This window comes from Urocitellus parryii, chromosome 9 (genome assembly GCF_045843805.1).
Source record: "Urocitellus parryii isolate mUroPar1 chromosome 9, mUroPar1.hap1, whole genome shotgun sequence".
In the NCBI taxonomy this organism is placed as follows: Eukaryota; Metazoa; Chordata; class Mammalia; order Rodentia; family Sciuridae; genus Urocitellus; species Urocitellus parryii.
The window spans coordinates 44,635,900-44,659,535 of NC_135539.1; the positions used below are offsets into that span (position 1 = coordinate 44,635,900).

The 23,636-nt window shown below is 37.2% G+C and overlaps 1 protein-coding gene across 5 annotated transcripts in view; it reads left to right on the forward strand.

Moving 5' to 3' along the window:
* LOC144256943 (transport and Golgi organization protein 1 homolog) overlaps positions 1-23,636 on the forward strand; it is an 88,195-nt gene that overhangs the window by 23,686 nt on the left and 40,873 nt on the right. For all 5 annotated transcript variants that reach the window (XM_077802845.1, XM_077802840.1, XM_077802844.1 and 2 more), the window contains 6 exons: positions 36-72; positions 936-1,072; positions 4,808-4,922; positions 5,712-5,870; positions 9,247-9,412; positions 22,746-22,864. The gene's annotated coding sequence lies outside the window, so the exon portion shown is untranslated. The remainder of the gene's footprint in view (positions 1-35; positions 73-935; positions 1,073-4,807; positions 4,923-5,711; positions 5,871-9,246; positions 9,413-22,745; positions 22,865-23,636) is intronic.

Here is a 23,636-nt window from a genome sequence, read left to right on the forward strand (position 1 = left end):
CTTTCCTTTTTTTTTTTTTCCTGCTTTCTGGGCAGTTCCTCCAAGACCTATTCTGAAACAGAAATGTTCTAGGTAAGATTTTTAACAATCAATCAGTAGTTTTTATATTGTCTCTTAGTATATAACTCTGTTAAATGCAGATTTCTAAATTGTGCTATTTTTTAAAATTGGCTGTGTAAACATATATAAATAAGTATTTTAAAAATTATTTTTATGGATATTTAAAACAGAACTAGCTTTAGAATGATTAAATACTGAAAATTTGAAAAAGTCACTATTTAGTGGTTGAACTTGTAAGTAAAATTATAACATTTCATGTTATGAAATTACTTATCAACAGATTTGGCATTTAACAAAAATTATATAGTTAGCTTTTGGCTTTCAATTTCAAAAGCATTTTTGCTTTTTTATTTTTCTCCACTTTAAACATTTTGAACCAATGACTATTTCTTACCTTGAAATACTTAGTGTATTGTCAAAATTATTCACCTCTGTATCTTTCTGTTCAGATCAAATAATTCCAATCCTTTTTTTCTTTTCTTTTCGGTCTTGCTTCTTGTTTTTCATCCTAAAAAGTGATTTTTTTCTTATAATTTGTGACCAAGAAAAACCAAAAGAAAAGATGTATAGAATTATTTGTTGAAAAGGAATCAGTGTAACCAAATCAACCAAATTCCCATGTTGTTATTGGGGTGAAAATAATATTTTATTATGGGATCTTGCTTGCAGAGTACATGTACTATTCTTATTTACCCTACACAGTAATTTATATACATTATGTACATGGAAATAACATCTATACAAATTATACATAGCTTTCTTAATTAAAAGTCACAGCCTATTGCTTGGAGAATGTTTTCTATAGTAGGCAACAGAAAGTAGTTCATTGAGCAATTAACAAAGGTAAATTATCACTAATTGTAAATGTTTATCAGCCTAGAGAAGCTAAGACTGAAAGAAGACAGAAAATTGAAAAGAAAGATCCAAAAACAAGAAGCAAAAAAATTAGCACAAGAAAGAATGGAAGAGGACTTAAGAGAAAGTAATCCACCCCAAAACGAAGAACAGAAAGGTATGCAGAAGTCCAAACATGATAAGAATAGTATGCATTTGCTTAAACGTACAAATACAGAATTATAAGGCTCATATTATTATTTAATTGAAGTATAGATTTCAATTAGTATTTTCATATTATCACTAAAATATAGAATTCAGTTAGCGCGGCGCTCCTACAGCCCTGAGTCCAGGGTCCTCTGCGGCTCACAGGAAAGGCTGAGCACGCACAGCGTGGGGCGGAGCCTCTTGCAGCCAGATGGAGGGCCCAGTGCCAGGCTTCTTAGTAGCCTTCCAGGCAAAGGGCCCACCAGAGGCGATGAGGACACGGGTGCTGGAGCAGGACTTATGGCAGTGCAGCCTGAGTGGGCTGCAGGAGAAGGGCTGCCCAGACGCGCAACCTGGTGCACACCAGCTTTTCGCAAGCCAGGTCTCAAAGGAGGTTTTCCCGGGCGGGGCTTCCCCTCCACTGGTAGGGGGTGGGTGGAGCTCGGTGCAGGGCACTTCTCGGTAGCAGGGCGGTGGTCGAGGTGGGGCGCTAAGCCGGGCACTCCAGCTGTGCGGGTGGCGCCCCTTGACACTTATAGTTTTGCCAGTTGCTTTCACATAGTATTAAATAATTTGAAATCGGTTTGGGGAAATGGAATTTTTCTTACATTCTGAATCAAAAAGCCCTAAATTAATTTTGAATTCATAATCTGAGTTTCATGATCTTATTTTTTTGATGGTAATCCTGATGGAATAGATATAGGAATACAAACAGGAATTGTGTCCTTGATGATAAAGAGATTAATGTCTTTATGGAAGGAAAGGTCACCCTTATGTAGAAAGCACTTAGTAAGTGCTTTGTACTATATGGGTCCATAAAAGAAGTGTTAGGTATGACCCTTGAGTATCAGGAGATCATTTCTCCAGTGTGTGTCTTACCTCTCTCTTAAAGCCAATAATAAGATACAATCAGATTCCTTTGGTCCAGTCTCTAACCAGGTCATATACCACACCCTGTCATTCAGTCCCATTGTCTCATGATTAGTCTTTGGGGAAGCTCAAAGGATCTGGTCAAAGGCATGGTCAGTGTTGGGAGAGAAATTCCATTTATGTGTTTAAGATTTCTTTTTTTTTTTTTTTTTAGAGGAAGAGAGAGAATTTATTTTTAATATTTATTTTTTAGTTATCGGCGGACACAACATTGTTGTTTGTATGTGGTGCTGAGGATCGAACCCCATGCCAGGCAAGCGCGCTACTGCTTAAGCCACATCCCCAGCCCCGTGTTTAAGATTTTATTTTTCATATTTAGAGAGCAAATAATGTTTGAAACATCTAAAATTAGTTAATCTCCTTGGAGGCCTCAGAGTAGATTATCTAGGAGCTGAAGCAGTCCTGGACATTAGCCTTTTTCATACACTGTCATACGTGCCATCATGTTGTAGCTATAGCTGTGCCATATTTTCATTTAATGTTTCCTTCCAGCTTTCCACGAGGTTGTTACCACATATTGCCTGCAGATGGCAGCAATAGTTTAGGAATATGTCCCAAACAACTAAATGCAGCTTAAAATATCATCTTTGGTGAAGAAGGGCTGCACTAGCCACTATTAACTCAAGAGAAAGATAATTCTCTTTTTTTTTAACTTTTTTTAGTGATGACAAAGCAACTTTATCATTATTATTATTTATTTATTTTTTTTTGGAGAGAGAGAGAATTATTTATTTTTTAGTTTTCGGCGAGCACAACATCTTTGTTTGTATGTGGTGCTGAGGATCGAACCCGGGCCGCACGCATGCCAGGCGAGCATGCTACTGCTTGAGCCACATCCCCAGCCCAAGAAAGATAATTCTTATGGAACACAAACACATTTTCAAATGAGATGACTGCCTCGATAATTAGCATACAGTGGATAAAAACGTTGTGGAGCCTGGCACAGTAGTGCATGCCTACAGTCCCAGCTACTCAGGAGGCTGAGGCAGGAGGATGGCTTGAGCTCAGGAGTTCAAGGCCGGCCTTGCAAACACTGTGAGACCCTGTCTCTGTCCCAGGAGTAATGACCTCAGATTCTGGAATATGGGATGGAATCCTCACTGTTTTATCTTCTAGTGGTGCAACTTCAAATAAATCCCTTAATCTAGCTGTTTCCATTTCAGCATCTGCAAAATGAGGATAGTGCTAGCAAGGACACAGGGTTGTTGTGAGGGTTAAAAGAGTCAACACATGTAAAGTGCCATGAGCAGTGCTTGGCAGTAGTAAAGTAGAAGTGTAGCTCTTATTATTGGGTATTACTTAGCCTTTCTCCGTATTCAGTCATTAGTATTTCTTTATTCCAACTTTGATTTTATGGGAAGACTTCAATGAGAATGTTCCTGCCTGGCTTGTCTTACATCCAGCCGGGAGTTAGTAGTCCTTGTGGAAAGGAACCCTTCATTCAGTTCTTGGAACAAGCCCTTTTAGGCCTGTTTTAGCAATGAGCTCCAACAACCGTGGCTAGAGTGTGTTCTGTACAGTTTCCACATTTATCAAAGAGAAGCCTGTAGTTTGCTTCTTAGTACTCTAAATTCCTGAACCCAAAGTGCTCTTTTGGCCTTTTCCTGCACCATTGGAGAAAGAGCAGAGAGTTGTTGCATTGAGTGTTCTTGTCTTGAACTGATTTTATGACATCTTCTTTGATCAGTGTGGAAACCAGTACAGGAAGACACTCTCAGGTTTTCTCCACTCAGAGGCTCTAATCATAGCTAGCGTCAGGTCTTCCTACCTTGTTGAAGCTGCAAGTATGGTCATGTGTGTTTCTTACTGCCCACTGCAGACCTCTCATTGTTTTAAGATACATTTTTAGTTGTAGATGGGCACTGTTTTAGTCAGCTTTTTCACCTCTGTGACCAGAACCAACTGTGGAGGAGGAATGTTTATTGGAGGGCTCATGGTTTCAGAGGTCTTAGTCCATAGAAGGCCGACTCCATTCCTTGGAGCTCCAGGGGAGGCAGCATCATGGCAGGAGTGTGTGACTGAGGGTAGCAGCTCACATCATGATCAGAAAGCAGAGAGAGAGAGACTCCACTGTCCAGATACAAAATATATACCCCTTAGCCATGTGCCTGATGAACCCGTTCCTCCAGCCACACCCACCTGCCCCAGTTACCACTCAGTTAATCCCATTAGGGATTCATTCACTGATTAGGTTAAAGCCATATCCCAGTCATTTCTCCTCCAAACCTTCTTGCATTGTCTCACATGTGAGCTTTTGGAGGACACCACATCTAAACCATAACAGATGATACCTTTATTTTATTTATTTTTATGTGGTGATGAGGAAGGAACCCAGTGCCTCACGTGTTCTATCACTTGTGTTCTATCACTGAGCTACAACTGCAGCCCCCAGACCTCTTATTTTTGGAGCTGTTTTCTGAAAGAACTTGTGTCCTTATTTACAGACTGTTTGAAGCAAAATCCAATCAAGGTTTTCAAACAAATATTAAATGTCTTCACGCAATTAACTTAAGCATCCTTTTCTTCTGCTTACCTCTCATTCTGTTATATTTGATAATTAAATTTTCCCAGTTCATGCAATGGAAGGTGAGGTAGCACTTTTGACCACTGTAGGGTGGTCAAACCTGAAGTCTGGGGCAGAAATGTCAGTTTGAAGGATGAAACCAGTCAGTTGGACTGATTTCTGATTTTCACTAGGACCTAGTCCTGCCTTGTGTATTTTCTAGTTCCCTATTTGTGTGTTGCTCATCATGTTCCTTTTTTTTATGGTTTTCAGGTGGAGTTGGCATGAACTTAAAAGCAGCAGATACTGTTATTTTTTTTTACAGTGATTTTAATCCTCAAAATGACTTGCGGGCAGCTGCCAGAGCTCACCAAATTGGCCAGAACAAGTGAGTGAGTTAGACATTGGCACCTTTCTGCTCTGTTGGCTTGCAGCTGTGGATTGGGGAGGAAGGTGGACCGTGTAGTCCTGACAACAGTGCCACGTTGGAGTTAGAGACCACTGGGTTTGAACCCCGTTGTGCTACTGGCTTGTAGAGTCATGTTGGGGGATCAGTGGTCACATGATCAGTTCAGACTCACTTTGTTGAAAAGAACAGTTAAATTCCAAAATGATTAGAAGAAACTTAGAATTTATTTAGTTCATGTTTCTCACGTTAGATCCTAATTCAGTTTAAAAATGAAGTTAAAGCCAGTGGGTGCACATGCCTGTAATCATTATCAGCATGGGAGACAAGCAGGAAGATCAAGTTTAAAGCCAACCTTGCAACTTACCTAAACCCTGTCTCAAAACTTTTTTTTTTTTTTTTTTAAGGCTAGGATTATAACTTCATGGTAAAGCTCCCCTGGGTTGGGTTCCCAGTACCACAAAGAGGAAACAAAGTTGTGTTCAGCTACCCTTTGACTTGAGGTAACATGCCTGCCAGGGGTTATCCTGGCTACAGATGAAGGCCCAATAGTGGTCACTTCGTCTTCCTTCCTCTTCCTCTTTTGGGGAAAAGTTCAGGAAGAATTTGAGGCCAGATTTCTCTAACAAATGCTCAGGTCCCAATGAGCAGTGTCTTTTTCCTTTTTCCCTCAATGTGGCATTTGGTTCTGCTTCCTTTTGGGTGTATTTTCCTGGCATGCTTTTTTCCCCAGCTTTGCAGACTCCTAACACTGCTCTCATTTGACTCCAGTACAGGGCTGGGAAAGTGATCCGGCTGATTGGCCGAGACACTGTGGAAGAAATAGTTTATAGGAAAGCAGCCTCCAAACTGCAGCTCACCAACACAATCATAGAAAGAGACCATTTTACTCTGGGAGCCCAGAAACCTTTGGCTGATCCTGACCTCCAGGTAAAATGTATTCTTTTTAGAGTCTCATGATTTATAACTAGTACTCTCTGTGGATGAGAATGCAAATAAAAAGGACCAGCATTAACCACCCATTGTTGCAAATTACCCATTTTTTCATTGGCCTAATTCTTACCCTCTCAGTACCTAACTACATGCAAGGTGCCATACAAGCTAAAAATGAGGGTGGCATTTAAAGGCAGAGAAAATAGAATAAAGAAAATGAGCTTTGAACCATCTAACTTGGATTGAAATTCACATCTTATCCCTTATTGGATGTATGACTTTGAGCATGTAACTGAACATCATGGATCTAATCTCTTCATGGCTTCTAAAGATGAGTGTGCCACGAGTTACCTCAGAGAGAATTTGTTTAAGTTCTTTTTTTTTCTTTAAATCAGTGATGATTAGTTTCATACCTCCTCCTTAATCCCAGACCCTTTGAGTAGTGACTTACAGTACTCATTCCATACTCAGAGATGAGTGAACAAGATTAGGAATTCAAAATTATGCCATAGGATATAGGGATGAAAGCACTAGAGTTAATTTGTTGAAGAAGGAAAAATTAGATGGGAGTCAAATGCTGGCTTAGAATATCCTAGAGAGCTCTCTTTTGGTAAGAGGTTTGGAGTTATTCCTTAGCAGCAGCCTTTGAGATAAAATTGAACCTATATTATAATATACCCCAGGTCGTTTTGAGGGATTAGATGCAGAGAGATCAACCCCTAGTATCTAGTATGATTCAGGCATGAAGAGAGTAATAAATGTCTGAGAAAAGGTAGTAGCTGTGGGAAGATCTGCTGTAGGAAACTGCAGAGAAATGACAGGAGTTGGTTCTTGTTTTGAGGCAGGCAGTGAGAGAGAGCAAGTTCAAAGATGGCTTTAAGCCTGAAAGATGAGAGTAGAAAGTAGGAAGATAGGGATAGAAATTAGAAGGATGAAGATAATGTAGGCTTTAGTCAACAGAGTTTGTAGTAAAAATCAATATACATTATTGTTAGAAGGAGACTCAGAAAAGAAAGGAATTAGAAAAGTTTGCAAGAAAAACCAGGCTTTAAAAGGATCAGCTTATCAAACAAAAAATTCAAGAGGTATGTGAAAGGGAAAAAATTACACAGTATTACAAGCAGAATCATCAAATTTACAACTAGCCCAAGCATGAGTTTAAAAATGGCAGTTTTCTCACATCTGTATCTTTACACATCAGCATTGCAGACAGGGAAGGTGCTGTTTTTGTTAGGGAGTCACTGACCTGCAGGAAAGGTTCACAGATTTGGGGGTACTAGAACCTGAAAGAAGAACTCTAGGTTTTGTTTGTTTGCTTGATGTTTGTATATCTTAGAGAGTAACTGGAGTCTTTGGCCTTTTGTGTTTTGAGTCTTCTGCATGCTCATCTGTCATGGTGGCTGGGCAGGCTGTGCATTTTATTTTCACACTATTGAAGAGGCAATTTCAAATGGAAGGTGAAAGCTTGAGAGGTGCATGTACACTGTAGGTGTCTAAATACACTTCTTCACAGGACCTTGGGAGAGGAGCTCATCATGGGCTGTTGTGAAGGCACAGGTGTCAGGAGTTAGAGGAGACAAATTCTCAGATGCTCGATGCTTCCCCAGTGGAGGGAGCTCCAGGCATTCAGTCAGGGGTTTCTCTATGACATTGGCTGCTAGCACATCATTGTGAAATGCACAGGCACAAACTCTGCCATGGGACCAGATCCTGGGGCCAGTACAAACTATGGGCTGGTGGAGAGGACCTCGGTGGGACTTCCTGCACAAGCCATGGCAAGAAATCACACTCTGGTTCTGTCTTGATTCTTTCCTCCCCACCAGACTGTGAGTTATTTATGGTTGCCAGGAACAAGGGTGATAACTCACTGCCTTGTCTCAAAATACAGCAGGACATTTTTTTAAGTTATTAAAAGAATCTAATAGTAAAAGACGTGGTTCTGGTTTGATAAATCTAAGCAGTATAGAGCAGTGAAGTCCTGAAAAAGGAGAGCAGGTTCCTTGTCTTAGAAGGAGAACACAACAGAAACAGAGAACAGATAAAGATGCGGTGAACACTTATTGAATGCTTACTGTGTGCTAAGCATTGTGTGACGTGCACTTTTTCCAGTTGTTTCAGAAGAAGAATAACAAAAAAATGAGATAGACGTTGTCTTTACCTCCATCTTAAGAAATTTTCCAAACATCAGATTCATGACTCTAATCCGAGCACTCTTTAACTTCCAACTACATGCTCTTAGTTACTATAATAAAGTGGTTTTCATTTAAAAAATGGGTAGTTCCTTAAAGACACGTTGTGAGTGAGCAGTAGCGAGGGAAGCCAGGAGACATAGTCCAAGGAGTGGACGAGTGAAGGGTCCCAGTATGGACTGAGCCTCATCATAAATACTTGGCTTTCTTCTGTTTTGGGTACTAAATGCCAAAGCCATTTGGCTTGGTTATATATATATACACATACATATATATATATGTACACCAAGGTTAAATATAAATATAACAGGTATGGTTTTGCTTAGTTTTTGTCATAGTTTTCATCTTGGATATTTTCAAGCTAAAGTTTCCAAGTTACAGAATAGGCAATATAGAGATAACTAACCAAATCTAAAAGGGCAAAATGAAAATGAAGTCCCATGATGTGGATCCCAATTGGTTCAGAATTCCTAAGAGATAGTACTTAGGGAGGTGGAGAGTTGCAAGTAGCAAATGAAAGCCAGGTAACACTAAGATTCTGGTTCCTGTAGCCGTAGGAAGTAGGCTGAGTATATCCCCTAGGGGGAGCAAGAGGGCAGGATGGGGAGTGCCGCAGGACTATCCAGGGAGATTGAAATTGAGAAAGGGCTTTTGGGTCTGGTGATCAGGGTGGTTATGGTTTTGCCAAAGTGGGTCCCATAAAGCACTGTAGTAGCAAAGCGGCTTGGCAAGGACAGGTGGCAGCTCATGGTGAGATGAGGTATTCAGTGGCACCTTTTCTTTATAAGAGTTTGGCAGTGGGAGAGGTAAGAAGGTAGCCAACAGGGTCTCTGACTTCTCTGGGGACTGCTGGAAGTGCCTGCAAAAATTGCTGGTGAGAAGTGCTATAGAAGATGCTGGGAATCATTTTATCTGCCCCCACTCCTCAAAAAAATTGGAGGCCAAAAAATTTTTTTGGTATTGTAAATAATTGTCAAAGTCAACATCTCTGATCATCATTTATCACCTCTCTGCTTATTCCTCATCCAACTCCAAAACAGCCTGGCAGGTGTCATTTGTGATGGAAGAGAAGAAAGTCCATCAGGGAAAGAATTACCTGGTGTCATTTAGACACTTAGCAAGTCACACATCCTCATCTGTGTTTTCATGAGAACTAATTGGATCTCTCATTTTCTTCATTCAAGTTGAGTGACATACTGAAATTTGGCTTGGATAAACTGCTGTCTTCTGAGGGGAGCATCCTGGAGGACGTAGACCTGGAGTCCATCCTGGGAGAGACAGAGAACAGCCAGTGGGCCTCTGATGCCCTGCCTGCAGCTGGAGGAGGGATCAGAGAGCGGGAGGAAGGAAGTGAGTTGGGGTTAGGTGAGCCAGTGACTCCATCACCTCAAGCTAGGGTGTGAGTGAGATGCGTCCCCACGGGTAGTCCTGTGTCCTGCTCCGGCACCTCTCTTTCCTACCCAGCCCTATAGTCATCTGTTGACATTCTTAAGGCTTCCTGGTCCAAGAACTGCCAGAGTAATCCTTGTTCCCTTGAAGCTGGACTTTGAATCCAAGTGATGATATTAATGTTTATGGTCCTGTCAGTCTCAAGGATTAAATTTGAACCTTTTCTCTCTTGACGCAGACTTCTTCTCTGGAGTTTATTTGGTAAACCTGCTATCTTTATGATGGTGCTTTGCACAGTGATTCCTCTTCTCAATAGTAGAATGTTTTTTAAATTGCAAATGATATTTATGGACATTTATTGTGTTCATCAACAGTGCTGACTATGTCATGTGCTTTAGGTCTTTTAAGACCCATGAGGTGGGGGGCTGGGGTGGTGGGTCAGCGGTAGAGCACTCACCTCACACGTTCAAGGGCCTGGGTTCAATCCTCAGCACCACATAAAAACAGAAGTAAAAATAAAGGCATTGTGTCCAACTTCAACTAAAAAAATACATATTAAAAAAAAAGACCCATGAGGTGTAGGAGATCATTTTGTCTTCCTTTTTCTTTTATCCCAAATTTGGTGTCTCTCTCTCTCTCTCTCTCTCTATATATATATATATATATATATATATATATATATATATTTAGTTGTAGATAGACAGCATGCCCTTATTTTATTTTTTTAATGTGGTGGCTAAGGATCGAGCCCAGTGCCTCACACATGCTGAGCAAGCACTCTGCCACTGAACTACAGCCCTAGCCCCACTATTTATCTTTTTGTCCGTTTTCTGTTCTGAAATATTTGAATTTCAGACTTGAAAGGGGTTTTGTTTTGTTTTGGTTTTTTCCTCATGATTATTTTTAAAATGACTGTTCTCCTGTATCAGCAATAGGGAGTCAATCTGGGCTGGTGTGAGAGGGTTTTACTGACCTTTTTTAGAATTTTTTATTCATATATGACAGCAGAATGCATTGTAATTCTTATTATACATATAGAGCACAATTTTTCATATCTCTGATTGTATACACAGTATATTCACACCCAGTTCCTGTATTCATACCTGTACTTTGGATAATAATTATCACATTCCACCATCATTAATAACCTCATGCCTCCTCCCTTCCCCTCCAACCCCTCTGCCCTATCTAGAGCTTGTTGTTCCTCCCATCTCCCACTCTCTATCCCACTATGAATCAGCCTCCTTATATCAAAGAAAACATTCAGCATTTGGTTTTTTGGGATTGGCTAACTTAGCATTATCTTTTCTAATTCCATCCATTTACCTACAAATGCTATGATTTTATTTTCTTTTATTGCTGAATAATATTCCATTGTATGTGTGTGTGTACACACACACACACCACAGTTTTTAATCCATTCATCTATTGAAGGGCATCTAGGTTGGTCCCACAGTTTAGCTATTGTGAATTGTGCTGCTGTAAACATTGATGCAGCTGTGTCCTGTAGTATGCTGTTTTTAAGTCCTTTGGGTATAGATTGAGGAGAGGGACAGCTGGGTCAGATGGTGGTTCCACTCCCAATTTTCCAAGTAATCTCCATACTGCTTTCCATATTGGCTGCACCAATTTGCAGTCCTATCAGCAGTGTATGAGTGTGCCTTTTTCTCCCACATCCTCGCCAACACTTATTGTGGTTTGTATCCATAATAGCTGCCATTCTGATGAGTGAGATGAAATCTTAGAGTGGTTTTGATTTGCATTTCTCTAATTGCTAGTAATGATGAACATTTTTTCATGTATTTGTTGACTGATTGTATATTATTTTCTGAGAAGTGTCTGTTCAGGTCCTTGGCCTATTTATTGATTGGGTTATTTGTTTTTTTTTTTTTTTTTTTTTTGGTGTTTAGCTTTTGAGGTTCTTTATATACCTAGAGATTAGTGCTATATCTGATGTGTGAGGGGTAAAGATTTGCTCCCAAGATGTAGGCTTGCTATTCACCTCACAGATTTGCTTCTTTTGCAGAGAAGAAAGAAACTTTTTAGTTTGAGTCCATCCCATTTATTGATTCTTGATTTTAATTCTGGCACCAAAAGAGTCTTATTAAGGAAGTTGGAGCCTAATCCCACATGATGGAGATTAGGGTCTACTTTTTCTTCTATTAAACGCAGAGTCTCTGGTTTTATTCCCAGGTCCTTGATCCATTTTGAGTTGAGTTTTGTGCATGGTGAGAGATAGGGATTTAATTTCATTTTGTTGCATATGGATTTCCAGTTCTCCCAGCACCATTTGTTGAAGATGCTATCTTTTCTCTAGTGCATGTTTTTGGTACCTTTGTCTAACATAAGATAATTGTAGTTTTGTGGGTTAGTCTCTGTATCCTCTCTCTGTTCTGTACCATTGGTCTACCAGTCTGTTTTGGTGCCAATACCATGCTGTTTTTGTTACTGTTGCTCTGTAGTATAGTTTAAGGTCTGGTATAGTGATGCCACCTGCTTCACTCTTCCTGATAAGGATTGCTTTAGCTATTCTGGGTCTCTTATTTTTCCAGATGAATTTCATGATTGTTTTTCTATTTCTATGAGGAATGTCATTGGGATTTTGATTGGAATTGCATTAAATCTGTATAGCGCTTTTGGAAGTGTGGTCATTTTGATAATATTAATTCTGCCTATCCAAGAGCAAGGTAAATCTTTCTATCTTCTAAGGTCTTTTTTTGATTTCTTTCTTTAAGGTTCTGTAATTTTCATTATATAGATCTTTCACCCTTACTGAGCTTCTTAATTCAAGAGTTCTTTCTAGCCTGGCACAGTGGTGCACACCTGTAATCCTGGTGACTCCAGAAGCTGAGGATCATGAGTTCAAAGCCAGCCTCAGCAAAAGCGAGGCACTCAGTGAGAACCTGTCTCTATTAAATACAAAATAGGGCTGAGGTGGCTCAGTGGTTCATGCCTCTGAGTTCAATTCCCAGTACTAAAAAATAAATATTTAAAAATCTCTCTCCTCTCTCCTCTCCTCTCCCCTCCCTCCCTCTCTCTCTCTCTCTCTCTCTCTCTTAAAAAAAGACACAACTGATGTGACTATGTGTACAAGCAGAGATATGAAAAATTGTGTACCATATGTGTAATATGAATTATAATGCATTATCCGGTCATATATAACAAGTTAGGATTAAAAATAAATAAATTTTTTAAAAAGATAAAAAAAGTGGGAAAATCAGAAAGTAATATCGTTCCATGCTGTACATATCACTTCCCTTTCTCAAGTACAATCTGGCACAAAATGTGTTGAGAAGAGATTCCCCTCCAAAAAAACAAATCCACTGGGGCTGGGGATATAGCTTAGTTGGAAGAGTACTTGCCTCACACGCACAAGGCTCTGGGTTCAATCCCCAGCACCACCAGAAAAAAAAATCTGATATTATATCCAATGGCATGAACAAGATTTAAAAAGCCACATAACCATAATGAGAGCACAAAGCACACAAAAGGCTTTCTAGATTCCAATCTAGAAAAAAAACAAACATATCCCAAGGGAGGAGAACAATGTTCTTGAAATTACTTTTCTCTAAGGAGTATCTTAGTATGGTGATGAATGACCTTTTTTCCCCCCAGCACTGAGGATTGAACTGAGGAGTGCTCTACCACTGAGCTACATCTGCAGTCATTTAATGTTTGTTTTGTTTTTGTTTTCCTTGAGACAAGAGTCTCACCAAGTTGCCCAGGCTCTCCTCAAACTTACCATTCTCCTACTTCTCAACCTCCTGAGTAGCTAGGATTATAGGCATGTACTATTGTACTGGCTACAAATTATATGTTTTTAAATCAGGAAATTGTCATTTAGAGAATATTATTCCCATGAGTCCTTTCTATATAAATTATTATAGAGCAAGCTTCACACAACCAATTGAAGAGACATTATCGTTAATAGATTATCCTATATTGTAGTTAATTGTATGGAAAAGAAACAATGTAGCAAAAATGAAATCATAAAAACAAAGACATTTCACATAGTAATGTAGATTAAAATGTCATCCAACTATAAATTCCCTCAAAATGCATGGACCAAGATCCTACCCAAGATTGAGACTTGAGGAAGGACTGACTGTATCCTTTAAAGGCACAAACTCGTTTTTTTTTCTCTTTGGTACCCTGTGCCACACTGTAAAGAAGCCCAGGCTATCTTGCTAGAGGGAGAGTCCATTTGAAGAAAGCCCCTGACATTTGAAAGACCACATGGAAAGGGAGACTACATAAAGCCAACAGTCAGCACCTTAGTTCCGGACATACAAAGCCATCTCAGACCTTGTAGTCTAAATCAGGCGTTTGCTGTATAGGTGAGCCTAGGTGACACTGGAGCAGAACCTTGGTTAAAGTCTTGACTTACAAAATTATGAGAAATAAAATGGTTGTTTGTTTGGTAGTGGGGATTGAATTCAGAGGCTCTCGGCCACTGAGCCACATCCCGAGCCCTATTTTGTGTTTTATTTAGAGACAGGGTGTCACTGAGTTGCTTAGTGCCTCGCCATTACTGAGGCTGGCTTTGAACTCTCGATCCTCCTACCTCAGCCTCCTGAGCCACTGGAATTACAGGTGTGCACCACCACTCCTGGCAAATGGTTATTTTTTAAAGCCACTAAATTTTGGAATTTTAAAAAATATAGCAATAGATAACTAAAACACTGTTTATTGATGATTTGCAGGGCTTTTATTTAATGACCAGTTTTATTAAAGAATACCCCATTTATTTCTACTGTGATCAGCAAACAAACTGATATTCAATATTTAAAATTTTTTGAAACTGATTAGTTTGCCAAGAATATAACCTATCTTGCAAATTTTCATGAGGACTAGAAAAGAATATATATTCTGGAGTTGTTGGGCATTGTCAGTCAATGTCAATAAGGTTAAGGTGGTTGATAGTTTTGTTCAGACTCTTGTGTATCATTAGTGATTTTTTATACTGTTACTATCAGTTGTTAAAAGGCTGTTAAAAATTCAAAGTATGGATTTATCTCTTCAGTTTTGTCAGCTTTCATATATTTGGGGCATATAAATGTTTGGTTGTATGGTGTCATGTTTCTGTGTTCTTAAAAAACACATTATGGTATTATGAAATGTCTTTCTTATCTCTTATAAAACTCTTTATCTTGAATTTAAATTCATCTGATGTTAGTATAGCCTCTGCATTCTTCTTGTCTTACTATTAATGATGTATTTTTATTTAATGTAATTAAATAAAATTACATTAAATAAAAATTAAATTTTATTTAATTTATCCACTAGCTTTTAGCTGTATTGCTTTACATTATTGTTTTAGCAATGTTTCCAGGAATTATGAAATGCATTCTTTAATTTATCACAGTTTTCATAGTTTAAATTGTGATACTTTCTCACATTTCCCCAAGTCTTTTGTGCTTTGTCGTCATACATATTACAGCTGTATACCCTATGTTTTTTACCTTAGTCATGTTTCCAAGAAATTAAAAGAATAAATATGTATACATATTGCCTTTTATATTTACCTACATTTTACTATTTCTAGTACTTTTCATTTCTGTTTATGGTGCATTGTCTTTAAAAATATCTACCCCAAATTCTCCACATTCCTGTATCATGTTGCTTCTCTCATTATGAAGTAATATCTATTTTCCCACCCACTGAGTCTGGGCTGGTCTTTTGTCTTGTTTTAATGAACAAAATATATTTTTGGTGAAAGTGATTCCATGCCAATCCTAGACATAACACCCTGGGAAGGTGTATACATTCTACTATTATCCTCTAGAAATCTAATCAACAAATAAAAAATTTTAGAATGACTGAATGACTAAAAGCATTTGAAGAGATAAGCCTGACCCAACCAGTTGAGCTAGCAGACATGTAAACGAAGCTATTTTGTCAGTTCTACCTTTGGTTAAACAATTCCTGCTAAAGGAAACCACGTAAGCAGTAATAAATACCTAGAGCAAAGGACCCATCAGGTTATGTAAAGCCAAATCATAGAATAAGGAGAAATAACAAAGAATTTTTATATTAAACCATTAAGTTTATTACACAGTGAACTAAAGCACACAGTGCATCTGTTTCTACCTGATGGATCATCTCCTTTTATCCTGAAGAGGTTCTTTTAGCATTAATAGTAGAGATCTATTGGTATTGAATTTTCTTTTTATTTATTTGAAAAAGTCTATTCTGCTTTCAGTTTTGAAGAGTATTTATTTATCCTGGATTAGCAGTTTTTTTCTTCTAGCACCTTAAACCTTTCCATTAACTTTAACCTCTCATTTCTGATAAGAAGTCAGCTATCATTTTAGTCATTTTTACCAATGTAAAACACACCACTTTTTTCTAATTGCCTTCAAGACCTTTTTCCTCCTAATTGATTATTTACAGTTGACTCTGATGCATCTAGGTGTGATTTGCTTTGTAACTAACCTTAGTATTCACTGAGTTTCCTAAATCTGTTAACATCTTTTTTGTTAATTTGGGATAATTTTAGCCATCATTGTCTTAAATATTTTTTTCTGTACAATTTATGCGTCTATTCTTCTAGAAATCTAATTATATGTATGTTAGGTCACTTTGTACTGATAGTAACCAAGTCTCTATTTTTTTCTTTCTGATTTTTAGACCAGATAATTTTTATTGGTCTATCTCCAAGTTAACTTTTTGCTGTTTTTGCACTATACAATCTGATGATAGATTTGTTTCATGAATTTTTCATTTCAAATACTATACTTTTTATTTCTTTTAAAAGAATTTTTTCATTTATATGTTGACACCCATATCTACTTATTCATTATGATTAAGCTTTTCTTTAACTCCTTGAAATTAGTTATTAAAACTATTTAAATTTTTTTTCGGCTAATCCTAACTTCTGGGTCAGCTCATGGAACTTTTTTTATATGTGATATTTTCTCTTGTGGTTCTCATTTTTCTATCTTCTTTGCATTCTGGCAAAATTTAATGATATTCTACATGCCTATAATCCCAGCAACTCAGGAGGCTAAGGCGGGAGGATCAAAGCTAGCCTCTGCAACTAAGGGATGCACTTAGCAACTCAGTGAGACCCTGTATCTAAATAAAATGCAAAAAAGTGCTGAGGTTGTGGCTCAATGGTTAAGCACCCCTGGGTTCAATCCCTGGTACCAAAAAATTTTTTTTTAATTATATTCTGGTCATTTATAGATGATACATCATAGGAAGTCTGGATTATGTTGTCTTCCTATAAAGGATATTCTGTTTTATTTGTCATGCAGGCTAATTACTGGTGAATTGTTTTGATCATATTAGATTTGGTATTACTATTATTATTATTATTTGGTTCCAGAGATTGAACTCAGGGTACTCAATTACTGAGCCACATCCCCAGACCTATTTTGTATTTTATTGAGAGACAGGGTCTTGCTGAGCTGCTTTAGCACCTCGATTTACTAAGGCTGGCTTTGAGCTCGTGATCCTCTTGCTTCATGCACCTGAGTCACTGGGATTATAGGCATATTCCACCGCGCCTCACTAGGTTTGGTATTTTTCTTTATTTCCATATTTCATGGTGCATTATACTTGTACATAATGGTGGGATTTGTTGTTATGTTTGCATGCATATGTACAATACAGTGATAAAACTTAGCCAATATCGTTCTCGAGTATTTCTCTTTTACCTGCTTTCCTCTCTCCCCTGATCCCTTTCCTCTACTGATCTCCCTTTGATTGTCGTCAGATTCCTTTCACACACACACACCTTTCTTTTTCTTTTTCCTTTCTGGCTGCCACATACATTTTCAGCATGAATCAATTTTGGTTTCAAATTTAGGTCTACCTTTTTCCCTTTACTCTTTTGTGTGTGGTTCTTTTTGCTAAGGCTTATTTCTGAACTCTTAATTAAGTACCTGATATATTAGTGAAGCTGCTGCAACCTGACTCTGCTGGAAACCTAATTTCTTCCAACATTGCCATTTAGCATCATCTTCAGTCTCCTTTATAGCAGTCAAACTCTGCTAAGCCTTAAAGAGTCTCATCTGGTACATTCATATGAAAAATGAATTTCCTCCAGGCTTTTAGTATTCTCTCTCTAACACACACACATAATCACATTGCACCCACCATAAATAGCTCAGACATTCTTGTCCACAAAATTCCAACCACTATGATAATCTTGCACTTTGATAATTTTCTCCTTAACTCAGTATGACCTCCATCTTACTTGAGCTTCATCTCCCTAATTGTGTTTTGTGCACCAGGCCTACAGTCATGTCTGAAATTAATACCTGAAAATGTTTAGTTTTCCTAGTTTTATATACTTTTGTGTCAGGAAAACAAATCCAGTACAGTAGATCTATAACAGTTTCAAGTAAAAGTACTAAATTACTTATATCCTTGCCCATCAATAGTGGTAGAGGCACTTAGGTGAACTTACATAGAAACTGCAACATCTTACATACTCAACAACAATTTCATTGCCCATGGAACCCAAAATTAATTGAAAGAGTAAACCCCAAAATGGATATCTGAAAAATAAACTGGTCAAAATTAGTAAGGCAATCAGACTTAAATAATCATATATTTTACCAATAGCACTAGCTTAAAAGTATGGGTCTACAATAACTAGAAAAATACAAGTTAATGGCTAGAGTCATAAAAGTTTCTATTATGATAGGCAGTCTCTTATGATGCTTTAATATTATATGATAGTTGTGAAATGATTACAAACTAATAATGAACATAATCTATTTGCAGATTACAATATTCTTCCCTGTATTATCTACAAAGTTTAGATACACCTCAAAATGCCCTGGAAAAGAAATTTCTTAAGTCTCATCAAAATGAACTGCCAGGTTTTTTTCCTACATTTGACATGACACAGTGCCAAGATTTCTAGTCCTGAATACACACTTTCTATAGGGAAGGGACATTTATCTTGGCAATTAATAGATCATTTATCTCATTTCATACAGCCAATTTTAGTCGTAAGAAAAGAAATGTTTATGTATTTATTCTGCTGACTTTAATCTATAATCTAATCAGGGATCAACAAACTTTTCCTGAAAAGAGACTGATAATAAATATATTAGACTTTGTAGGCAAGTCTTCATTGCCACTCAAGTGCCAATGTAGCACAAAAACAGCCTAGACTGTGGGTAAATAATATAAGCTTCTGTATTCTAATAAAACTTTGTTTACAAACGCAAGTGTTATTGTTGGACACCGTGAAAGAAAGAAAGAAAGAAGGGAGGGAGGGAGAGAGAAGGTGGGGGGAAAGAATGAAAGAAAGAAAGAAAGAAAGAGAAAAAAGGAATAAAGAGAACAATTTAAAAAAAAACAGTGTCAGGCTGACAGGTATGATTTGCTCATCACTGTTCCAGAGTATTAATGTTTATGCTCACAATAGATGTTTGGCTAGGCTGTATACGTACATACATACATATATACATGAAAGCAATTTTGTTCTTTTGTTTGCTTTCTTTTATTTTTTCCATTTTTTTGTTGATACATTATAGTCGTAAATCATGGCAGTATTTGTCGTAACATATTTCCACATGCACAATATAACACTATAGTTTGGCCAATATCATTCCACAGTATTTTCCATTCGTTCCTCCCTCTCCTGGTCCCTTTCCTACACTCTACTGATCTCCTTTTGATTTTCACTTTTCTTTTCCTTTTTCCTCTCTTGTTTCCACATCCGAGAGAAAACATATGCTCCCTTGATTTTATGAGTTTAGCTTATTTTGTGTAACAGAATGTTCTAAAGTTTCATCCGTTTTCCAGCAAATGACATAATTCACATTTATGGCTGAATAAAGCTCCATTGTGTGTATATGCCACATTTTCTTTATTTATTCATCCTTGATAAGCACCTAGTTTGGTTCCAAAGTTTGGCAACTGTGAATTGTGCTGCTATAAACATGGGTATGCATGTACTACTCTAGTATTATGACTTTAATTCTTTAGGATAAACATTGAGTAGTTGTATACCTGGGTTATATGGTGGTTTCCTGCCTAGTCATTTGAGGAACCTCCATACTGATTTCAATAGTGGTTATATTCATTTACAATCCTATCAACAGAGAAAAAAGTGTCCCTTCTCCACATTCTCTCTAGCATTTATTATTGTTCATATTCTTTTTTTAAGTAGTTGGACACAATACCTTTATTTTTATTTATTTATTTTTAATGTGGTGCTGAGGATCGAACCCAGGGCCTTGCACGTGCTAGACAAGCAATCTGCTGTTGAGCCACAACCCCAGCCCCATATCATTCATATTTTTGATGGCTGCTATTCTGACTAGAGTGAGATGAAAGCTCACTGTAGTTTTGATTTGCATTTCCCTAATTGCTATTGATGTTGAACATTTTCATAGATTTGTTGTCCATTTTTATTTCTTCTTTTGAGAAGTATCTGTTTAATTCATTTGCCCAATTAAGCTAGGATATTTGAGGTTTTGGTGTTAAGTTTTTTAAAGTTTCTTATATAGTCTGGATATTAATCCTGTGTCAAAAGAGTAGTTAGCAGGGCTGGGGATGTGGCTCAAGCGGTAGCACGCTCGCCTTGCATGCATGCAGTCCAGGTTCGATCCTCAGTACCACATTACAAACAAAGATGTTGTGTCCACCGAAAACTAAAAAATAAATATTAAAAAATTCTCTCTCGCTTTCTTTAAAAAAAGAAAAAAAGAGTAGTTAGCAAATATATTTTCTCCCATTCCATAGGTTCTTTCTTCATGTTACCAATTGTTTCCTTTGTGTGCAGAAGCTTTTTAATTTGATGCCATTCTGTTTATTAACTTTTGTCATTATTTTCTGAGCTTTAGGAGTTCTAATAAGAAAGTCATTGCCTGTACCTATATGCTGGAGTCTCAAACCTATATTTTCTTCCAAGGATTTGCATAGTTTCTGGTCTAATTCCTGGGCTTTTGATCTCTTTCAAGTTTGTACAGGGTCTAGTCTTATTTGTCTACATATGGGTAATCAATTTTTCTGGCACCATTTGTTTAAAGCCTGTCTTTTCTCCCAATGTGTTTTTGGCATCTTTGTCAAGAATCAGATGACTGTTAACTGTGTTGGATCTTTTTCCGTGTCTTCTCTTCTTTCCCATTGGTCTATGTATCTGGTTTTATGACAGAGCCATGCAGTGGTTATTTCAATAGCTTTGTAGTATAATTTGAAGTCAGGTATTGTGATGATGCCTCCAGCTTGCTTTATTGACTTAGAATTGTTTTGGCTATTCTGAATATTTCATTCTTCCAAATGGATTTCAGGACTGTTTTTTCTACTTCTGGAAAAATGATATTTATTATTATTATTATTATTATTATTTTAAATTTATATGACAACAGAATGCATTACAATTCATATTACATATATAGAGCACAATTTTTCATATCTCTTGTTGTATACAAAGTATATTCACACCAATTTGTGGGTATTTTGATGGGAATTGCATCAAATCTGTATGTTGCTCATAAAACCAATTTCAAACATATACAATCATATTAGTAGTGATTTTAGTGTCCAAAAAGAGATCTACTAAACAGTAATTACTGGGCTGGTTTGGTGACTTGTAGTCCTAACTACTCAGAAGGCCAAGCCAGGAGGATTGCTTGAGTCCAGGAGTTGGAGATCAGGTTAGGCGACATAGCAAGACCCCCATCTTAAAAATAATAATAATTACTGATGTCAAAACACATCTCAAACATTATGATAGTCACTAACTCTTCATTGTTTTCCTTGAAACTCTAATATACAATTAGTGAATGTCAATTTAGGACTAATTGTGCTGTTTTATAGAGGAGAAAGCTGATTATAATAATAAATGAAATCAGCTATCATGAACTGATTTGTGTTTATTTAATTACAATTATCATGCTGATGACTCTAATATGTAAAGTCTCCACCTATAGTTCCCTAGGTGCTAATTTTAAAAACGTGAGTTTTCACTAAAAATAAGAAAAGAAACCCCTCCATATGCATTTCAATAATTCAAATTGTATCATAATTTGACTATTAACACAATGCAACTAGTTCAGATTTAAATTCAAGATTACACAGTGCAAAAGAGGGAATAGTCTTGGAAAGGAAAGTAGAAAAATGTAAGATCCCTCTTAGAGGTCAGAAAAAATAAATTCAAAAATGTGATTTTTTTAAAGGTAGTGTTAACTTGAAGTGGAAAACAAAAAGCAAAAAAACCTTTGAAGCAAATTCAGTTGTGTTTACAAGGGCCTTTGAGTTTCTTTGATGTTTTAGTGATTCTGGTTTTTAAAATGTTGATTTGTGGAGGATGGGCACAGGGGATTGAATCTAGGTGCTTAACCACTGATCCACATCACCAGCCCTTTTTTACATTTTTTTTATTTTGAGATAGGAAATCCATAAATTACTTAAGGCCTTGCTAAATTGCTGATGGTGACTTTGAACTCAAGATCCTCCTGCCTCAGCCTCCAGAGCCACTGGGATTACAGTGTGCATCATGAAGCCCAGCCTTAAATGTTGATTTTATAATCCTTTCTTTTTAGCTGATAAGAGAAATTACAAAATACAGAATACTTGCAAACTACAAAATATAGGATACTTACAACTAAAGGTGCTTTGTTAAATGATCAGAGTTTAACTAACATTTCAAGCAGTGACTCTCAAACTGGGAGAGTGATACTAGTCTTTTCAAGAGAAGTTTAGAAATGCCTGGGGGCATTTTGTTGTTGTTTCACCATGACTGAGGAAACTACTAACATTTTTTGGCCAGGCCCATAGATAGTATATAACCTTCAGCTAGTAGGAATAGTCCAAACCAAAGTACCAATAGAGTTCTATCAAGAAACCCTGGTGCAAAGAAGTAATCTACCAAGGAAAACACAGTTGCAGTTAAGTAAGAGAACAGAGCAGGTGCCGGGTGCAGTGCTTCATGCCTGTAATCCCAGTGCCTCTGGAGGCTGAGGCAGGAGGATCGTGAGTTCAAAGCCAGCCTCAGCAAAAGTAAGGCCCTAAACAATTCAGTGAGACCTTATCTCTAAATAAAATACAAAATAGGGCTGGAGATGTGATTCAGTGGTCTAGAGCCCTTGAGTTCAATCCCTGTTACCAAAGAAAAATAGACCACCCAAGTGATTTGTTTGTACCAGTAGGTCTACCTAAAACGAAAAGGGATTTTATGCAGTCAAATTTTTTTATTATCCATTTAAATATAATTCTTTATTTCTTTATGTTTGTCAAGAAGTAAATATATTTAAGATAACAACAAAAATAATAAAAGAATGACAAGTGTAGGAACCTAATGATGACTTACACTTTTTGATTACAGACTTGACATTCATCTGAAATGACAATGCAATCCCTAGCTACTGCAACAGAAATCCTAACCTCTGAGTGAAAAAAAAGAGGGATGTTGAGATACCTTCAATCATCTTTTCTCACTTCTGAGTAAGTACCAAGAGAGGTTGGCCAAAAATATTTTAAAACCTAAAACATACTATTAAACTTGGCTTTTCTTTAAAATAAGTGCAAGTATATGATATGGCCTAGTGTTAATTTACAATCCCTACTTTCTTATGCTTTGACTGTCTTTAAATGTGCCCAGTTTGAACTGAGATGTGCCATAAGTCAGATATCAAAGACTTATTATGAAGAATGTAAAATAACAGTTATATTTTTATTATGATTACAAGTTAAAAGGATGTCATTTTGAATATATTGAATTATGTAAAATGTATTATTAAATGAAGCTCATCTGTCTTACTTTTTAAAATATGACTTCTAGAAAATTTAATTTACATGTAGAGTTAATATTATATTTCTATTGGTGGTTCTAAGGGATCAGTGAGAAATAAGAGAAAGATCATGTTCAGATTCTCTATTTCATCATTTGCGTTTGATGTCATTCACTGATCCTCCTTATGTATTCCAAACCATTTCAAATTTCATTTGGATTTGGGTAAGACTGAGCTTTCATGCTAATCACAGAGAATTTACTTTCCCATATATATTTGTTCAGTGTCCCCCACTGAGTATAGTCTTCATAATAGTGTTTATGGTCCTGTTTCTAATTTTATACTGCATGCATCAGTTAAAATGCTGAAGATTCAGGAGGGTTTTCTTTGCTTCAGTGTATGCTCTGGTAGACTATATGTTATCCCGAAGAACATATTTTCTCCTCCACTCTCCCTGTCTCCTCCAAGAGGTGCTTGTGATCTTC